Source organism: Pseudophryne corroboree, chromosome 5 (assembly GCF_028390025.1).
Source record: "Pseudophryne corroboree isolate aPseCor3 chromosome 5, aPseCor3.hap2, whole genome shotgun sequence".
NCBI classification, from domain to species: Eukaryota; Metazoa; Chordata; class Amphibia; order Anura; family Myobatrachidae; genus Pseudophryne; species Pseudophryne corroboree.
The window spans coordinates 467423183-467440398 of record NC_086448.1 but is presented as its reverse complement, the minus strand read 5'-3'; the positions used below and the strand labels follow the sequence as shown (position 1 = coordinate 467440398).

Sequence of the window (17216 nt, the reverse complement as noted above, 5' to 3'; positions counted from 1 at the left end):
CAGAGTTCTTTTAATAAATAATTCCTCTGATAACTCTTTGTAGTGCCCCTTTACATATTTGAAGACATTAATAATGTCTCCTCTTAGATGCCTCTTTTCCAGTGTATACATGTTCAACCTAGTAAGCTGTTCCTTGAAATCCAGTCCCTCTAGCCCTTTAATCAATTTAGTAGCTCGCCTTTGAACCCCTTCGAGTTCACCGATATCTTTCTTATACCATGGTGCCCAAAACTTAACACAATATTCCAGGTGCGGACGTACCAATGATTTGTACAGTGGCAGAATTACATTCTTTTCCCTTGTCTCAAATCCCCGTTTTATGCATGCTAACACCTTACTTGCCTTCTTTACTGCACTTTGACATTGTATATGGTTATTTAGTTTATTATCAATGAGTACCCCAAAATCCTTTTCCAAAACTGTTACCCTTAGACTTTCCCCGTTTAATATGTAGGATGCAAGTTTGTTTTTAGTCCCGAAATGCAAAACCATGCATTTTTCTATATTGAACCTCATTCTCCATTTAGACGCCCAGATTTCAAGTTTAGATAAGTCATTCTGCAGAGACTCTACATCTATTTCTGAATTAATTACCCTACACAGTTTAATATCATCTGCAAAGATTGACACTGTGCTTTCCAGGCCTACTTCAAGGTCATTGATAAATATGTTGAACAGTAGTGGCCCGAGTACGGACCCCTGTGGTATTCCGCTGACTACTGGAGCCCAGCTTGAGGACTTCCTGTTGACCACTACTCACTGTACCCTGTTTTCCAGGCAGTTACTTATCCATGTACAAACAGTTTTTCCTAGGCCAAGGTCTTTTAATTTGATTATTAATCTCCTGTGAGGCACAGTATCGAAGGCTTTTGCAAAATCTAAGTAGACCACATCCACTGCTTTTCCTTGGTCAAGATTGTCACTCACTTCCTCATAGAAGTTAACTAACTTAGGTTGACATGATCTGTCCCTGGTTCTTGCTAATAATCTTAGTGGTCTGCAGATACTCCTGTATGTTATCCCGTAGAATTCCTTCCAATATTTTCCCCACTATAGATGTCAAACTAATTGGCCTGTAGTTACCCGGATGATTTTTGGATCCTTTTTTAAATAATGGCACTACCTCTGTTATACATCAATCCTTTGGTACCATGCCAGATCTAATTGAACTATTGAAAATCAAGTATAAGAGTCTTGCTAGTTGTGACCTAAGCTCCATAAGTACCCTTGGATGAATCCGTCCGGGCCAGGTGATGTATTAATCTTTATTTTGCGTAATCTCTCCCTGACTAGCTCTTCACTTAAACAAGTATCTAACCACGGATCCTTACTGTCACTACCGCTATGCACTACTCCCACCGTCAGTTCTTCTCTGGTGAACACTGATGAAAATTATTTGTTCAGTATTTCTGCTTTTGATACGTCTTCATTTAACAGTACTCCAAATTAAAATTTTAATGGACCTATGTTCTCCTTTTTTAACCTTTTACTGTTTATGTATTTTAAAAAAATTCGGCTTGGTTTTACTCTCTATAGCAATTTGCTTTTCGTTTTCAATTTTAGCTGCTCTTATTGCATTTTTGCATTTTTTATTGCATTCCTTGTAGTACTGGCATGAATCCTCCTTTCCATTAGATTTAAATGCTTTGAAAGCATGCCTCTTTTTGTTGATTTCGGCCTTCACCTTCTTGTTAAGCCACATCGGTTTGAGTTTGGTCATCCTGCGCTTACTGCCCATGGGAATAAATTTGTGAATATTGCTATCTAGCAACCCTTTTAAAGCATCCCACATTTCCGAAGTGTTCTTACCATGAAACAAAACTTCCCACTCAATGTTGTTTAGTGCACATCTCAGCATACTGAAGTTAGCCTTCCTAAAGTTAAATGTTTTTGTTGAACTCTTATAGCTATGTTTCCTGAAACTGATGTCGAATGTGATCATATAGTGATCACGGTTACCCAAAGTCTCCCCAACTTTAGTATCCGATATCATGTCCACATTATTAGTAATTACTAGATCTAGAATATTTATACCCCTAGTTGGGTCCTCTACTAATTGAGACAAGTAGTGATCTTTTAACATAGTTAAGAACCTGCTTCCCCTAGCTTTAACACATGAATAGTTACTCCAATTAATATCAGGATAGTTAAAATCTCTAATCACTAGGATGTCCCCCAATCCCGCAGCCCTTTCTATTTGCTGCAAGTTGTTCTTCCTCATATATGCTAATATCTGGCTGTTTGTAGCACGTGCCTATAACGAATTTTTTTGCATCAATTCCCCCACTTGAGATTTCAACCCATAGTGACTCCACGTTATCGCCTGTCCCCTCATAAATAACTTCCTTTAAGTACGATTTAAGAGACGGTTTAACATAAAGACATACACCTCCTCCTCTTTTGCTTGCCCTGTCCCTCCTGAAAAGAGAATACTCCTCCAAGTTTGCAACCCAGTCATGAGAGTCGTCCCACCATGTTTCCATAATACCTATAGTATCACACTCAGCCTTTGCTGCTAACAATTCCAATTCCCCCATTTTACCTGCTAGACTTCTTGCATTTGCAAGCATACATTTTAATGTAGTGGTTCCCTTATCCGCTTGTTTTTTTTAAAGGTATCCTATCTAGATTTACTAGAGCCTCCCTAGAGTTACTCTTACTGACTGTCCTTCTCGCTCCCTTTCCACCCCCACCATACTTAATACTGCCCACCTTACTCATCTCTTTGATCATTCCAGTGTTTCTGCCTAAATTCTCTGCCCTGACATAAGTATTTTCCCTTATGCTACGTAAATCTTTTTCTATATGCTGTAATGATGACACATAGATGTTATTAGTTAATGTTTTTGCAATACATTTGTTAATACCCTTTTTAGAACCCATGCTAATACTCTTGCCCTTGCCGGCTGCTCCCCCCCCCCTTCTCCACCCCCATTTAGCTCACTACCACCATCTTTACTATTCTCGCTGCATGACCCATAGTTTCTAACTAAACCCTCCCCCCAGGCTCCTAGTTTAAAAGCTCCTCCAACCTACTAACCATCTTTCCCCCCAGCACCGCAGCCCCTTCCTCATTCAGGTACAGTAAGTTCTTGACAATGTTTATGAAGTGTTCGGAAGTCTTGTTCCTCATATGTTGAAAATAAAAACTGCCCCAGTCACTAATCATTGGAAATAATGCAGTATTTTACTGCTGACAAAATTTTATCTCAGGAAGAAGCCTCTTTGATGTTGGCACTAGTAAGTGAATCAGGAATTGAATTGTTAATAATAAAGTTCACATACTACTCCACTGAAGTAGACTATGATATGTCAGAGGGCAGAGGATGTCTGAACATGTAATCTGAGGGATTGCCAGCACCAGCTCTATGAATGATGGAGAAATTGTATGCCTGCAAACGTAAGCCCCATTGTTGTATCCTAGCTGGTTGTTTGGATTTTCAAAAAGTGTCACTAGGGCTTGATGATCAGTCTGATGGTAAAGTCAAGGCTGTATAAATAGAGATCAAAGTGTTCACAACCCCAGACTACTGCAAGAGCTTCCCTTTCTGGCTGAGAGTAACATTTTTCCACCTCTGTCAATCTGCAACTTGCACATGCTACAATATGATGATCCCCATGTGTATTCACCTGAGTCAAGATTGCTCTGAGCCCCCACAGGACCAGCATCCACAATAAGTTCTGTTTTCCAGTCAGTGTTGTAACATGACATTATGACACTATCCTGCAGACATCGTTTTTTTATGTAATCAAATGCTCGTGATTGAGAGAACGTCTGTAGGAATTTAGCATTTTTCTTTGTGAGTTGCCTAAGTGGGGCGGTCAGAGTAGCGTAATTTGGAATAAATTGGGAGCAATAGTTAATCATCCCAAGAAATGAGTTGACTTCACCAGCATTGGCAGGTTTGAACATATTTGTGATAGCCTGGACTTTTTGTGGATCAGGACTAACTCCATCTTGAGAAAAGATATGCCCAAACAATTTGAGCTTCTGTTGAAGAAAGACGCATTTATCTTTATTCAGTGTTACATTTTTGGCTTGAAGACACTGGAACACTTGATGCAGAGCTTCATCATGTTCCTGGCGTGTTGCTCCAAAAACCAGGATATCATCACATTTGGAACTGACTCTATGACGTGACGGTTAGCATTTTGAAACACCTCTGCTGCAGATACGAATTCCATACAACAGCCATTTGTATCAACGTAACCCAACAGGAGTTGAGAATGTTGTTATTTGCTGTGACTCTTCATCAAGTTCCAGTTGATGATAACCTTTATTTAAATCTAATTTTGAAAAGAAATTTGCACCTGTGAGTCGATGTATGATATCATCCATAGTAGGAGTAATATGGCGCTCTCTTTTAATGGCAACATTAGGATGACGCATATCAACACATATTCTCACTGCATTTGGTTGATCTGGTTGGGGCACTACCACAATAGGGGATACCCATGGTGTTAGACCAGATACCTTTTCAATTATATCTAAGTCTTCAAGGGCCTGTATTTCTTCTTCCACTTGCTCCCTTATGTTGATAGGAATACGTCAATGTTCTTGAGCAATTGGGATAACTGAGTGATCAATGTGAAGATGAACTTGATAGTCTTTAAGTTTTCCAATGCCATGAAAAAGATGATCATACTCCTGTAGTAAAATATCCACATCACTTCGTAGTGGTTTTGGGTCATGTAGGACAGGAGTGAGATTGGGAGGGTCATGTAAGTCAGGAGCAGAATCATGAGTGTGTGCCACAATTTGTATAAGACCCAACTCTGATGCAATATCCTCTTGCATACTTAGTGACATAAAATATGTCTTTTGTCATTTTTGCGTGCAATGATGTCAAAAGAACACTTTAATGGAAGTTGTTTATTACCATAGGTGAATATTTTTCACAGATGTTGGATTCAACATTCTGCCATGCAGCTTCTTGAAACTGGTAGCATCCATTATATTTACAGAAGCACCAGAATCTATGAGAAAGTCAACAGAAGTGTGTCCTAGAGTGATGGCAGTTTTTGGACTGACCTTGTTTTTTCCAACTTGATGAATCATGTAGATAAATTCTTGTGAATTGTGAACAAGTGAACAAGCCCTGCGGGGTGAAACGCGTTTTCCGAGCCAGCGGGTCCACCAGCACCAACCACGCCACCTGAGGGCATCTCTGCTGATGTTTCAACACAGTAATGTTGAGCATTAATTATTTTTGATTAGTAATTGCACCAGTGAGGCAATTCTACTGGTGTATTCTTTTTCACTGACAAATGTGATAAGACAATGTTCACTTTATTGGTACATATATGCTATTCATTGTTCCTCCTGTGTCAGCAGCATTACCTTTGTATGCATATAACTACTTAGGGGATATTTCAACCAGCACTCTTGGTTGTTATTAGTATTGCTATATAATTTAGGAATATGGCATAATCCTTTATTTCTGAGTTACATTGAGTCAATTCATCTATTTGACATCTAAGCAATATTACCAATGTTTATATTCAATATGTATTATTTTTTGCATCTATGCTTGATGTCAGTAAATGTTTGTTAGCAGGATACTTTGCACATAATTATTGACGCCTTCTTCCATTTTGACTCTTTTTCTCCTTTCCGTGGACTCTCATCTATGATCCTGGATGCGTAATACCACCCATGTGGGACCTACTGCATCCAGCCTAACGTAGAAAGCAGATCCCCACCTTTTGTGACCAATTGTCACATCTTCTTTTATATAGGTGCACTCTCATTGGCGTCTAACCCACCCATCTGTCTACTACCATACCACACTGCCAGTGCCCGATCTCATCCGATCTTGGAAGCTATACAGTGTTGGGCTGGGTCAATACCTGAGGGGGAGACTCACAGGGAATACCCAGTGTAGTAGACTTTTTATCCTTGTGATGTGCGTTATCTGACACCAACAGCAGTATCACCACTTGACTTTATTCTTTTCTACAACATCCCTACCTTTCGTATGCATACTCTGTTTATACAATTGCTCAAGACCCTCTGAGCTCTTTATTTACAAATAAATTATACAGTGCATTTGGTTGGTGACTGGTGGGAAGTGGGTAATGTCTCACTATCTATTGCCGGACCTGTCCAACATTTTCATATTTGACAATTGACCATATTTTGGTCTCATCAATACAGATTTTCTGTACTGGTCGGGCTGAAACGGATGTAGAACAGCAAAGTGTCTACAGCCTTTCTTATCACATCCTGTGAGACAGGACCAGAACATTCCTTCATTTTTTAAAACAATTCATTTCAAATTTTTCAATTTAATATGCATTTTAAATCACATTCATTTTTTGGATCCTATGTTGCTTAATGGGTAATCATGAGATATTCTTTATAGTGTATATCCAATAAAAGTTATATTTTATTAACCACTATGTATAATTAAAACTATTTTAACTTTATTTCAACTAATTAAGAGTGCGCCCACACAAGAGCCTTCCTTTCTTCTCCCTTTGTTGAGACTTGTCATCACTGTCTGATGATTCTGCAGGTGGATTCACTGTAGAGTGTTAATCCACACAACACACTGTCTCTCGCCTGGATTTAAACTACTGTGAAGATTGTATAGGTGTATACTTGATTTCCTTAAATTTGCAAACAGAGGAAAAGTGATTCAATTTGCCACATGTAGTGCAAATTTTACCAGTGGCAGGACAATCTCCTGAATGTGGATAGGAGCGTCCACACCTGTAACATGATCTAGATTTCCCTGTCTCCAGAGTGGTACTTGTGTCAGTGTGTAATTTATTGCATACTTGCAGCTGGTTCATGCCCCTCTCCATGTCTTTAGCATGTGTCTTTGAAAGTTCTAGACTTCTAGCATATTGCTGCAGCTCAGTCAGCGTCATTTCACATGTGCCAAATGCGATTAGCTGCTGCTTAATTTCATCTTCTACATCATGGAACTGACATTTATTAATTTTATTTATTAACAGTTTCTTATATAGCGCAGCATATTCCATTGCCATCAACAGATTCTCTGCTTGCAGTTGCATAGTTGTCCTTAACACGTATTTTGAATGTGACAGGCAGCATTTTGGAGCAAAATAGGCAGTCAGAGAGTCCCTGCATTTGTTATAATCCCTGGTGTCTGCATCTGGCAAAGTATCATACAGTTCATAAATCTTGGAGCCAGCACTGATAAGAAGCATGCTTTTCTTTTTGCTGTCAGAAGTTATCCCCATAGCTTTAATAAAGTGATCAAACTGGGCAAGCCATTTTCTCCATAACTCTGCTGCATTAGGGGCATCAGTATGCAGAAACTGAGGGATTAATGCTAGCATGTCAGCAATGGTAACTAAAAGGAATGTACAGTAGCTCAGCGCCGTAACTAGGTGTGTGCTAGTGGTGCCTTGCACACAGCGCAGATGCGCTGGAGGCGCAGGACCACTAGCAACACCCGCCAGGCCGCAGCTATCGCTATCGCCGCCACTCTGAGGTGTCCTGGCCATGTCTCCCTGTCACCGGCCAGCAGTGGCAGATCCAGGGGGGGGCACTCAGGCCCGTGCCCCCCCTGTCATTTGTGGCCTCCGTCCCCCGTCCGTCCGTCCCCCACCCCCAGGCGCCGCACAGGGAGATGACGGGTGCCCGCTGAGATTGTGTTACCAGCGGCCGCCCATCTCCCTGCACAGGGGCAGCCGGAGGCAGGAGCTCAGTACTGAGCTACTGCCTCCGGCGCTGTCACTGTGCGGCGTGCGCTATGGGAGAGATGTCAGTCATGACGTCTCTCTCATAGTGCTGAGGAGAGGACGCCAGGAGGAGGACTGCAGCGGTCTGGAAGCAAGAACGGGGCTTGGTAAGTATGTTCTCTTTTCTCTACCTCAGTGCAGCGGGGGCATCTACTGGGGGCAAACTAGGGGTAGACATTACTACTGGGTGGGGGGGAGCATCTACTGGGGGCATTACTACTGGGGGGTCATCTATTGGGGGCATTACTACTGGAGGCAGCTACTGGGGACATTTTTACTGGGGCCATCTACTGGGGGCATTATTACTGGGGGGCATCTACTGGGGGCATTACTACTGGGGGTCATCTATTGGGGGCAAACTCCTAGGGGGCATTACTACTGGGGGCAAACTACTGGAGGACATTATTACTGGGGGGCAGCTACTGGGGGCAAACTACTGGGGGATATTATTACTGGGGGGCATCTACTGGGGGCAAACTACTGGGGGACATTATTACTGGGGGGCATCTACTGGGGGCAAACTACTGGGGGACATTATTACTGGGGGCCAACTACAAAGGGGCTAACTACTGGGGGCATACTACAGGAGGGCATTACTACTAGCGGCGTAACTACAGGGGCATTACTACTTGGGGGCTAAACTACAGGGGGGCCAAACTACTGGGGGCATAACTACAGGGGCCAAACTACTTGGGGATAACTACAGGGGCCAAACTACTGGCGGCATTACTACTGGGGGCTAAACTACAAGGGGGGCATAACTACAGGGGCTAAACTACAATCGGGCAAACTACAGGGGGGCATTACTACTGGTGGCTAAACTACAAGCAGGCAAACTACTGGGGGCATTACCACTGGGAGGCTAAACTAAAGGGGGGGTAAACTACTGGAGTCATAACTGCAGGGGCATTACCACTGGGGGCATAACTACTAGGGCGCTAAATGACTGGGGGCATTACTACAGACAACAATACGGGCATTGCATAAGGGGCACCACTACTATGGGGTCTATATAAGGGGCACTACCAGTACAGTGGACATTGCATAATGAGCGCTACAACTGTGGGCATTGTATAAGAAGCGCCACCTCACATGCACCGAAGCCGCACGCAAATGTACTTGCCCCTTCCATGGTGCCCCCCCTATCATTTTCTTCTGGATCCACCCCTGCCGGCCGGCCCCCAGCTGCATTGCCCGGCTACTGCTTACATAGGTAGCCAGGCAGTGCTACAGCTCCCCCTCTGCTCCCCCTGTGTGCTGGGAGAGATGACGTCTCTCCCAGCCCGCCCCCAGCCCATTCACAATGCCCTGCGCTGCCAAGAGCGCAGCGCAGGAAGACGGAAGAGGTGTGGAGAGGAGAGGCGCACAATGGTGGTGAGTATAACACTCTCTCTCTCTCTCTCTCTCTCTCTCTCTCTCTCTCTCTCTTGACTGCCTGCAGTAATGTGTAAAAAAGTGGGGCTGTCTGCCGGTAATGTGTAAAAAGGGGGGACTGCCTGTTGTAATGTGTAAAAAAGGGGTCTGCCTGCCGTAATGTGTAAAAAGGGGGACTGCCTGCCGTAATGTGTAAAAAGGGGGACTGCCTGCCGTAATGTGTAAAAAAGGGGGACTGCCTGCCGTAATGTGTAAAAAGGGGGACTGCCTGCCGTAATGTGTAAAAAGGGGACGCTGTCTGCCGTAATGTGTAAAAAAGGGGACGCTGTCTGCCGTAATGTGTAAAAAGGGGGATGCTGTCTGCCGTAATGTGTAAAAAGGCACCCTGCCTGCCGTAATGTGTAAAAAGGGGGACTGCCTGTTGTAATGTGTAAAAAAGGGGTCTGCCTGCCGTAATGTGTAAAAAGGGGGACTGCCTGCCGTAATGTGTAAAAAGGGGGACTGCCTGCCGTAATGTGTAAAAAGGGGGACTGCCTGCCGTAATGTGTAAAAAAGGGGGACTGCCTGCAGTAATGTGTAAAAAAAGGGGGACTGCCTGCCGTAATGTGTAAAAAGGGAGACTGCCTGCCGTAATGTGTAAAAAGGGGACGCTGTCTGCCGTAATGTGTAAAAAAGGGGACGCTGTCTGCCGTAATGTGTAAAAAGGGGGACGCTGTCTGCCGTAATGTGTAAAAAGGCACCCTGTCTGCCGTAATGTGTAAAAAAGCAGGCCGTCTGCCGTAATGTGTAAAAAGGGGCTCTACCTGGTGTAGTGGCGCTATTGTGCAACGTAATTTGAATAATGGAGAGGAGACTACTATACACCATAGTATGAATTGGCATTGTTTTGTGGCCACGCCCCTTCCCCATGAAGCCACATCCCTACATATTTTTTGCGCGCCTCTGGCGCGCACCGCTCCTGTCTTACGTAGGGGGGGCGCCAATGCCGTTTCTTGCACACAGCGCTAAAATACCTAGTTACGGCACTGCAGTAGCTGAGTGTAAGTAATTAAAAGTTTATCTTCGTCACCAGTTGTTGTATCTTGATGTACATTTCTTTATTTCAATGAATCATGCAGTATGAAGATTATGTATTTTATTTGTTATTGGTAAGTAATACTTGCATGGTTACTAATAGACATCAAATCCACATGGCTGATCTCCTCCTTCTCTCTTCCTTCTACTTCCTGATCACATGTTCATCTGTACAGCAATATTCTTAAAGGTACACTAATAGGCCCTACACACTGTGCGATTTGACTGGAAGATATGAACGTTCTCGTTCATTAATGAATGAGATAACGTTCATATCGTGTAGTGTGGAGTCACCAGCGATGAACGATGTGCGGCCCCGCGCTCGTTCATTGCTGGTGCCCCATCGGCTGTGCATGCAGTCCGATATGGACGATCTCGTCCATATTTGCCTGCACTTGTAAGGGAAGCGGTGTGACGGGGGGGAGTGAATAAACTTCACTTCCCCCCGTCACCTCCCCCCCCCCCCGCCGCCAGGTCGCCCGTCTGCCGTATTGGCGGTCGGGCAGCTCGGTGGCGTATCGCCGTGTCTGTAGGGCCCTTAACTCATCTAGCTAATGCACATAAACTATCTTTATAGATACTACAATGCCAATACCAAAAAGCTATTCAGCTATTATTCATTCTTGCAAATTCCAATTATTTGCGAGAATGAATAATAATATGCACAAAGTGGTGGATCCAGAAAAAAATTACATGAGGATCACCATAATCAAAATGTGACAGGATTCTGGAAGGGTATAGTCAAGTCTGTATAGGGCTGTGGTCACATACTCATCTGGAGGGGGTACAGGTATGAGCACCATGAGCACCACAATACTGGAGGGGGTACAGGTATGGTACAGGTATATCATACATGCCGACTTTCTAGCTGCTCCCTCCGAGAGGGAGCAGCCAGGTCAACTCAACAGGGGGCATTGCTCATGGAATGGGGAAGTCCGGGACGTGGAGGCGCGATTGCGTTATCACGGATCTGCCCCCATTATACAATGGCAGCATTACCAGTGTTATAATGCAGGGGGCAGGGCTCCTTAATCACCCCTCCCACTTTTCGACTGGATGCATGCGGCTGCTGGTTTGAGCAGGGGACAGTGCAGGGGGTGCAAGCTGGATGCAGGAGGCTTGCCCACTTTTCCACGTGGCCATGAGTGATACCTGATTTTTGAAAGCCTTCCAGCCATTCCGGGAGAGTAGGCAAGTATGAGGTACATATGTAGATGTATACGAGTTAACATCTGGCACTCACTGCACATATAAAAACTCACCCCATTGCCCTCTAATGCTGCGCAAGAAATACACCATATAAATATAAGGGATAAGGCAGCAGTCAGAGATAAATAAAGATAGGTTCATGCCCGGTGCTACCCACTCAGCAAAGGGATGCAAAGGAGGTAGGTGCCAGGCTGGAGAGGCGCCCTCCCTGCTCTGCATCCATGTGCTGCACCTGGGCCCCCTGATGCTGCTGCCGGCTGCTGTGCCTTTCATACCATTTGACAGGCAGCGATGCCAGCAGCTTGAAGCTTCCCCCTACCCCCCTGCAGTGTCCGTCCATGTCCTGGCCAAAAAGGGGACTAGGCTTCAGGAGGAGGACAGAAACTGCTACAGATCCAGCCAGCCAGATGGTATGTTGAAGGAGAATGTGCAACAAAGTGTGTGTGTGTGTGTGTGTGTGTGTGTGTGTGTGTGTGTGTGTGTGTGTGTGTGTGTGTGTGTGTATCCACAGTATGTGTGTGTATCTATGTGTATGTATGTGTGTATATGTGTGTGTATATCTATGTGTATGTGTATCTAGAGTATGTGTGTGTGTATCTGTGTGTGTGTGTGTGTGTGTGTGTGTGTGTGTGTGTGTGTGTGTGTATCTACAGTATGTGTGTGTGTCTATGTGTATGTATGTGTGTATATGTGTGTGTGTATATCTATGTGTATCTAGAGTATGTGTGTGTATCTATGTGTATGTATGTGTGTATATGTGTGTGTGTAATGGGGGTCATAATTTTTTATAAAGGGCACTTCTGAGGGCATTATATATAACCGGCGCTTCTTCAGGGGCTATTATGCATATAACTGGCACTACAACAGGGGCTATTATGCGTATAACAGGTGCCACTACAGGGGCTATTATGAGTATAATCGGTGCCACTGCAGGGGCTATTGTGCGTATAACTGGTGCTAATACAGGGGCTATTATGCATATAACCGGCGCCACTACAGGGCCTATTATGCATATAACCGGTGCCACTACAGGGGCTATTATGCATATAAGCGGCGCCACTACAGGGGCTATTATGCATATAACCGGTGCCACTACAGGGGCTATTATGCATATAAGCGGCGCCACTACAGGGGCTATTATGCGTATAACTGGCACTACTACAGGGGCTATTATACGTATAACCAGCGCCATTACATGGGCTATTATGCATATAACTGGCGTCACTATACGGGTTATTATGCATATAACCGGCGTCACTACAGGGGCTATTATGCATATAACTGGTGCTAATACAGGGACTATTATGCATCTAACTGGCGCCATTACAGGGGCTATTATGCATATAACCGGTGCCACTACAGGGGCTATTATGCGTATAAGCGCCACCACTACAGGGGCTATTATGCGTATAACCAGCACCACTACATGGGCTATTATGCGCATAATCGGCACCATTACAGGGGTTATTATGCGTATAACCGGTGCCACTACAGGGTCTATTATGTGTATAACCGACGCTACTACAGGGGCTAGTATGCGTACAACCGGCGCTACTACAGGGGCTATTATGTATAACCAGAGCCACTACTGGGGACATTATGTGTATAAACAGCACTACTATGCGCAGGGTAATGTGAATAAAATTGTGCTACTATGTGGCGTAATTTGAAATGGGGGTATTATTGTGTGGCCATGTCCCTTCTGTGTGAGACCATACCCCTTTTTTGCCGCATGCTGTCCCTTTGTAAAATATGGGAGGGCGCAAATTTATAGTTTGCAGGGGGGCGCCGAACACTCTAACACTGACCCTGGATAGGTTGACTTGAATTGATAGCTGTTTCTTTATCCTTAAGTGCCATCTTACCAATGTTGTACAGATGTAGCCATGCTCATCTTACCGCGATGCGGCATCACCTTAGGAATTAATGGAATGATCACTGACTGCGAATAGTCACAGCCTAGCATGCCATGCAGCAAGCCGTGTTGCAGCATGCTGCATTGCAGCAAAGATGAGCATGGCTACATCTGTATGTATGGATAGATAGATAAAAACAGAGAGATGTGTTGTTTAACACTTTGAGAAAATTAACAAATTTTTCTTACCCAGAGTGCATCTCTCTACCTGTGCTGAGGCATGTTGCTGCAACTGATTTCATAGGCAAAAGATAAGTATTCAAACTAATCACTCCATGGAGCTCACTTGGGGGCCTCCTCTCTGCCGACTGCGCTGAGAGTCTGATCTCTAGAGGGCGCAGACCTCTGGGAAAATGGTCAGCAGCCATTTTCCCAGTGATCTCTCTACTGTGCATGCGCAGAATGCCGTGAAAATGGTCGAAGCACCATTTTCACTGTGATTTAACAGCACTCTGATGTCGACGCGGGACTCTGGAGGGGTGAGTATTCAAATAATGGGTGCAGCATGTGAGGTGTGGGCCCAAGGGCCAATGTGCATGGCACACACTACACCCATTATAAATATGCCAGTGAGTAGAGTGATGTTGGAGCATGGCTATAGGAGGGGATACAGTTAATACCTGTACACCGCTGTCGGGATCCCGACGTTCAGGAGACTGACGTCGTAATCCTAACAGTTGGGGTAATGCCGCTGGCAAATGCACAGTATTCCCACTCGGTTCGGGATATAACCTGTGGGGAGCACAGCAACTCGCTGCCAGGTATAGTGACAGTTGGAATCCCTGCTACAGCTGTGCATACTTGTTGGGGGGGTGGAGGATGGCTACAACAGTGCAAAGTGCGTGGGAAAGAATTTGGAGGCTGCTATTGGAGTGCACACTGCAGGGATGGGGGGAGGTTGGCAACAGCAGTGCACACTGTAGGTGTGGTGAGGGGAATTGGAGGCTGGCTACAGTAGCGCACAATGTGGTGGAGGGGTGTTGGAGGTTGCTGGATACAGCAGTGCACACTGTAGGTGTGGTGAGGGGAGTTGTAGGGCAGCTACAGGAGTGCACAATGTGATGGAGGGGTGTTGGAGGTTGCTGGATACAGCAGTGCCCACTGCACACATCACAGGGGCAGTTCTAGGTATAGGTGAGTAGTAGGTGCTCTGGTGACTAATCCCCTCCAGGCAGGAAGTAACGCAATTGGGTGGCCACTAATTACTGGGGTAAGCCCTGGTTAGTGCTGGGCACAATCCTTTAAAAAAAAAATGTATGCCAAAGTGAAAATCGATTTTAGAGGCCCTTTATCAAGCCTGGCCACCAGGATTATGTTCCGTCAGCTACTGCATGGCCCTTATAGTAGTTGCCGCAATATATATATATATATATATATAGAGAGAGAGAGAGAGAGAAAGCAAAGAAGCAGGCACTCCCCCAGTCTTAATAATGTAACATCTTAGAACACCAACATCATGCACTGTTCTGCTTGAAATAGGATTAATTTTCCAAAACGTCGCACACGTTGGTGTTATAAAATGTTGCATTATTAAGGCCTATGTAGTGGTGGCTGCTTCTTTGCTCTGTATTGTTTTCTTGGTTGGGCACCCTGGCAGATGATATACATTTGGAGGAGTGCAGTATATATATGCAATGGTGTTTCCTTGTACTGAGCTCCTGGCTATATATATATATATATATATATATATATATATACACACACACACACACAATGAAAACCAGGCGGCACTCACCGGACTTGAAAAAATATTTGTATTAGTGCATCAGAAGAAAACACATTTTTTTTACAGCATGGTGTCCGACGTTTCAAGACCGTGGCGGGTCTTTTTATCAAGGTGCTGAGTGAGAAAACATATACAAGAAGAGGCTTACCTTAAATAACCAAAGAAAGGTCATCAGTCTGTGCAGTATCTGTCAGTGGGAGCGAGACGCCGGCAGGAGATGCAGGATGCGCGCCCAACAGTGCTTTAGGATGACTTCATGCAGTAACCTAGCAACTGAAGATTCCATTTGCGTTCCACACTGTCAGACAGCGCAGGCACTAACTGTAAATACAATATGCAAGCCATTGTGTAAAACACATCTATAAGCTTAAATAAAGTACATAAAAAATATATGTTGTGGAGTTTGTGTACAATACAGGTGAAACTCAGAAAATTAGAATATTGAGCAAAAGTTCATTTATTTCAGTAATTTAACTTAAAAGGTGAAATTAATATATTACATAGTCTTCTTTTTACAGCAAGACTTGGCACCTGCCCACACTGCCAAAAGTACCAAAACCTGGTTCAATGACCGTGGGATTACTGTGCTGGATTGGCCCACAAACTCGCCTGACCTGAACCCCATAGAGAATCTATGGGGCATTGCCAAGAGAAAGATGAGAGACATGAAACCGAACAATGCAGAAGAGCTGAAGGCCGCTATTGAAGCATCCTGGTCTTCCATAACACCTCAGCAGTGCCACAGGCTGATAGAATCCTTGCCACGCTGCATTGAGGCAGTAATTCATGCAAAAGGGGCCCAAACCAAGTACAGAGTACATACCCTGTATGCATGATTATACTTTTCAGAGGGCCGACATTTCTGTGTTTAAAATCCTTTTTTTATTGATTTTATGTAATATTCTAATTGTCTGAGATTTTGAATTTGGGGTTACCTTAAAATGTAAGCCACAATCATCAAAATTATAACAAATAAAGGCTTGAAATATCTCACTGTGCATGTAATGAGTCTATATAATAATGTTAGTTTCACCTTTTAAGTTGAATTACTGAAATAAATTAACTTTTGCACGATATTCTAATTTTCTGAGATTCACCGTATATCCAAAGTGTATTTAAAATAGGTTATTATCTCTACTATTGTATTTGTAGAAAATGACGTATACATTACTTTAATATACAGTATTTGTATAATATGTTACATAACAAGGACCATTTCGATCCAAGGAACAAAGTAGGCTTCCTCTAGAAACATTGTTGCATTTCATTGGTGATATCCATGAAAAACAATTAGCTACACTATTTTTAGAGTCATACATATATAAGTTATTAAATAACTATCCATGGATAGATACAGTAGATAGACTTTCAATAAAGTGCTGCAGTTTTTATACACTATTGTCACTGCTAGGTTTCTGGTTTAAGGTGTGAAAATAAACTGAATAGCCACTTACACAGCAGATGGAGTTGCATACAGAGCAATTTAAAAAAGCTGCTCAGCATGGAATAAAATATTAGATAGCAGACAGGAAAGTGACATCTAGACAGCTACGGCTATTTGCTCTTAGCAGAAAATTCACCACAAGCTTTTTTCCATGTCAAACGTTAAAACAACTTCCCAACCTTCAATCGAAGTAATACCAATAGGGTTATATAGTGAAATTGGCAAGCTGCACAATCAGGATTGTTCAAAAATATATGTTTCTCTTCTAAGGTACTTTTCTTAAAAATAAGAGTGACAAGGATCATTTTCCACTATACGTTTTGACATAAATGAAATATTAAGAGACCATTCAATATGTGTATTTATGAAATGTTCAGTATTACAAAGGATATGGCATATAACATGACATTCTGACTTATTTTTGATAAACTTGTTTTTGTTTTGTTTTTCATTGTAATGACAAGAAATGTTTAAAAAGTTATTTTTATGGAAAGTATTGAGCTTGTGCTTATTTTACATGGAACGTATTTAAAGGTGCATTCTTAGTCAAATCTTTCAATGGTCCCCTGAATCAATCTAAACCTAGTTTTTTATACAGTATGTTTAATATAGTATTTTTGACTATACTGTATTTTATGACATTCATTATGTGTATACCCTGTGCTATAGTCTTTGCAAACAATGTGCCATATACTGTCATTTTTGCATTAGTGGAAACCTATTAGACTGAACTTATTTTGCTCCTAAGCATCTGATTG

The 17216-nt window shown here is 43.3% G+C and overlaps 1 pseudogene; it reads left to right on the top strand.

The window, feature by feature from the left end:
• The first annotated feature begins 5772 nt into the window (after positions 1 to 5772).
• LOC134930118 (5S ribosomal RNA) lies at positions 5773 to 5891 on the top strand (annotated as a pseudogene).
• The last annotated feature ends 11325 nt before the right edge of the window (positions 5892 to 17216 follow it).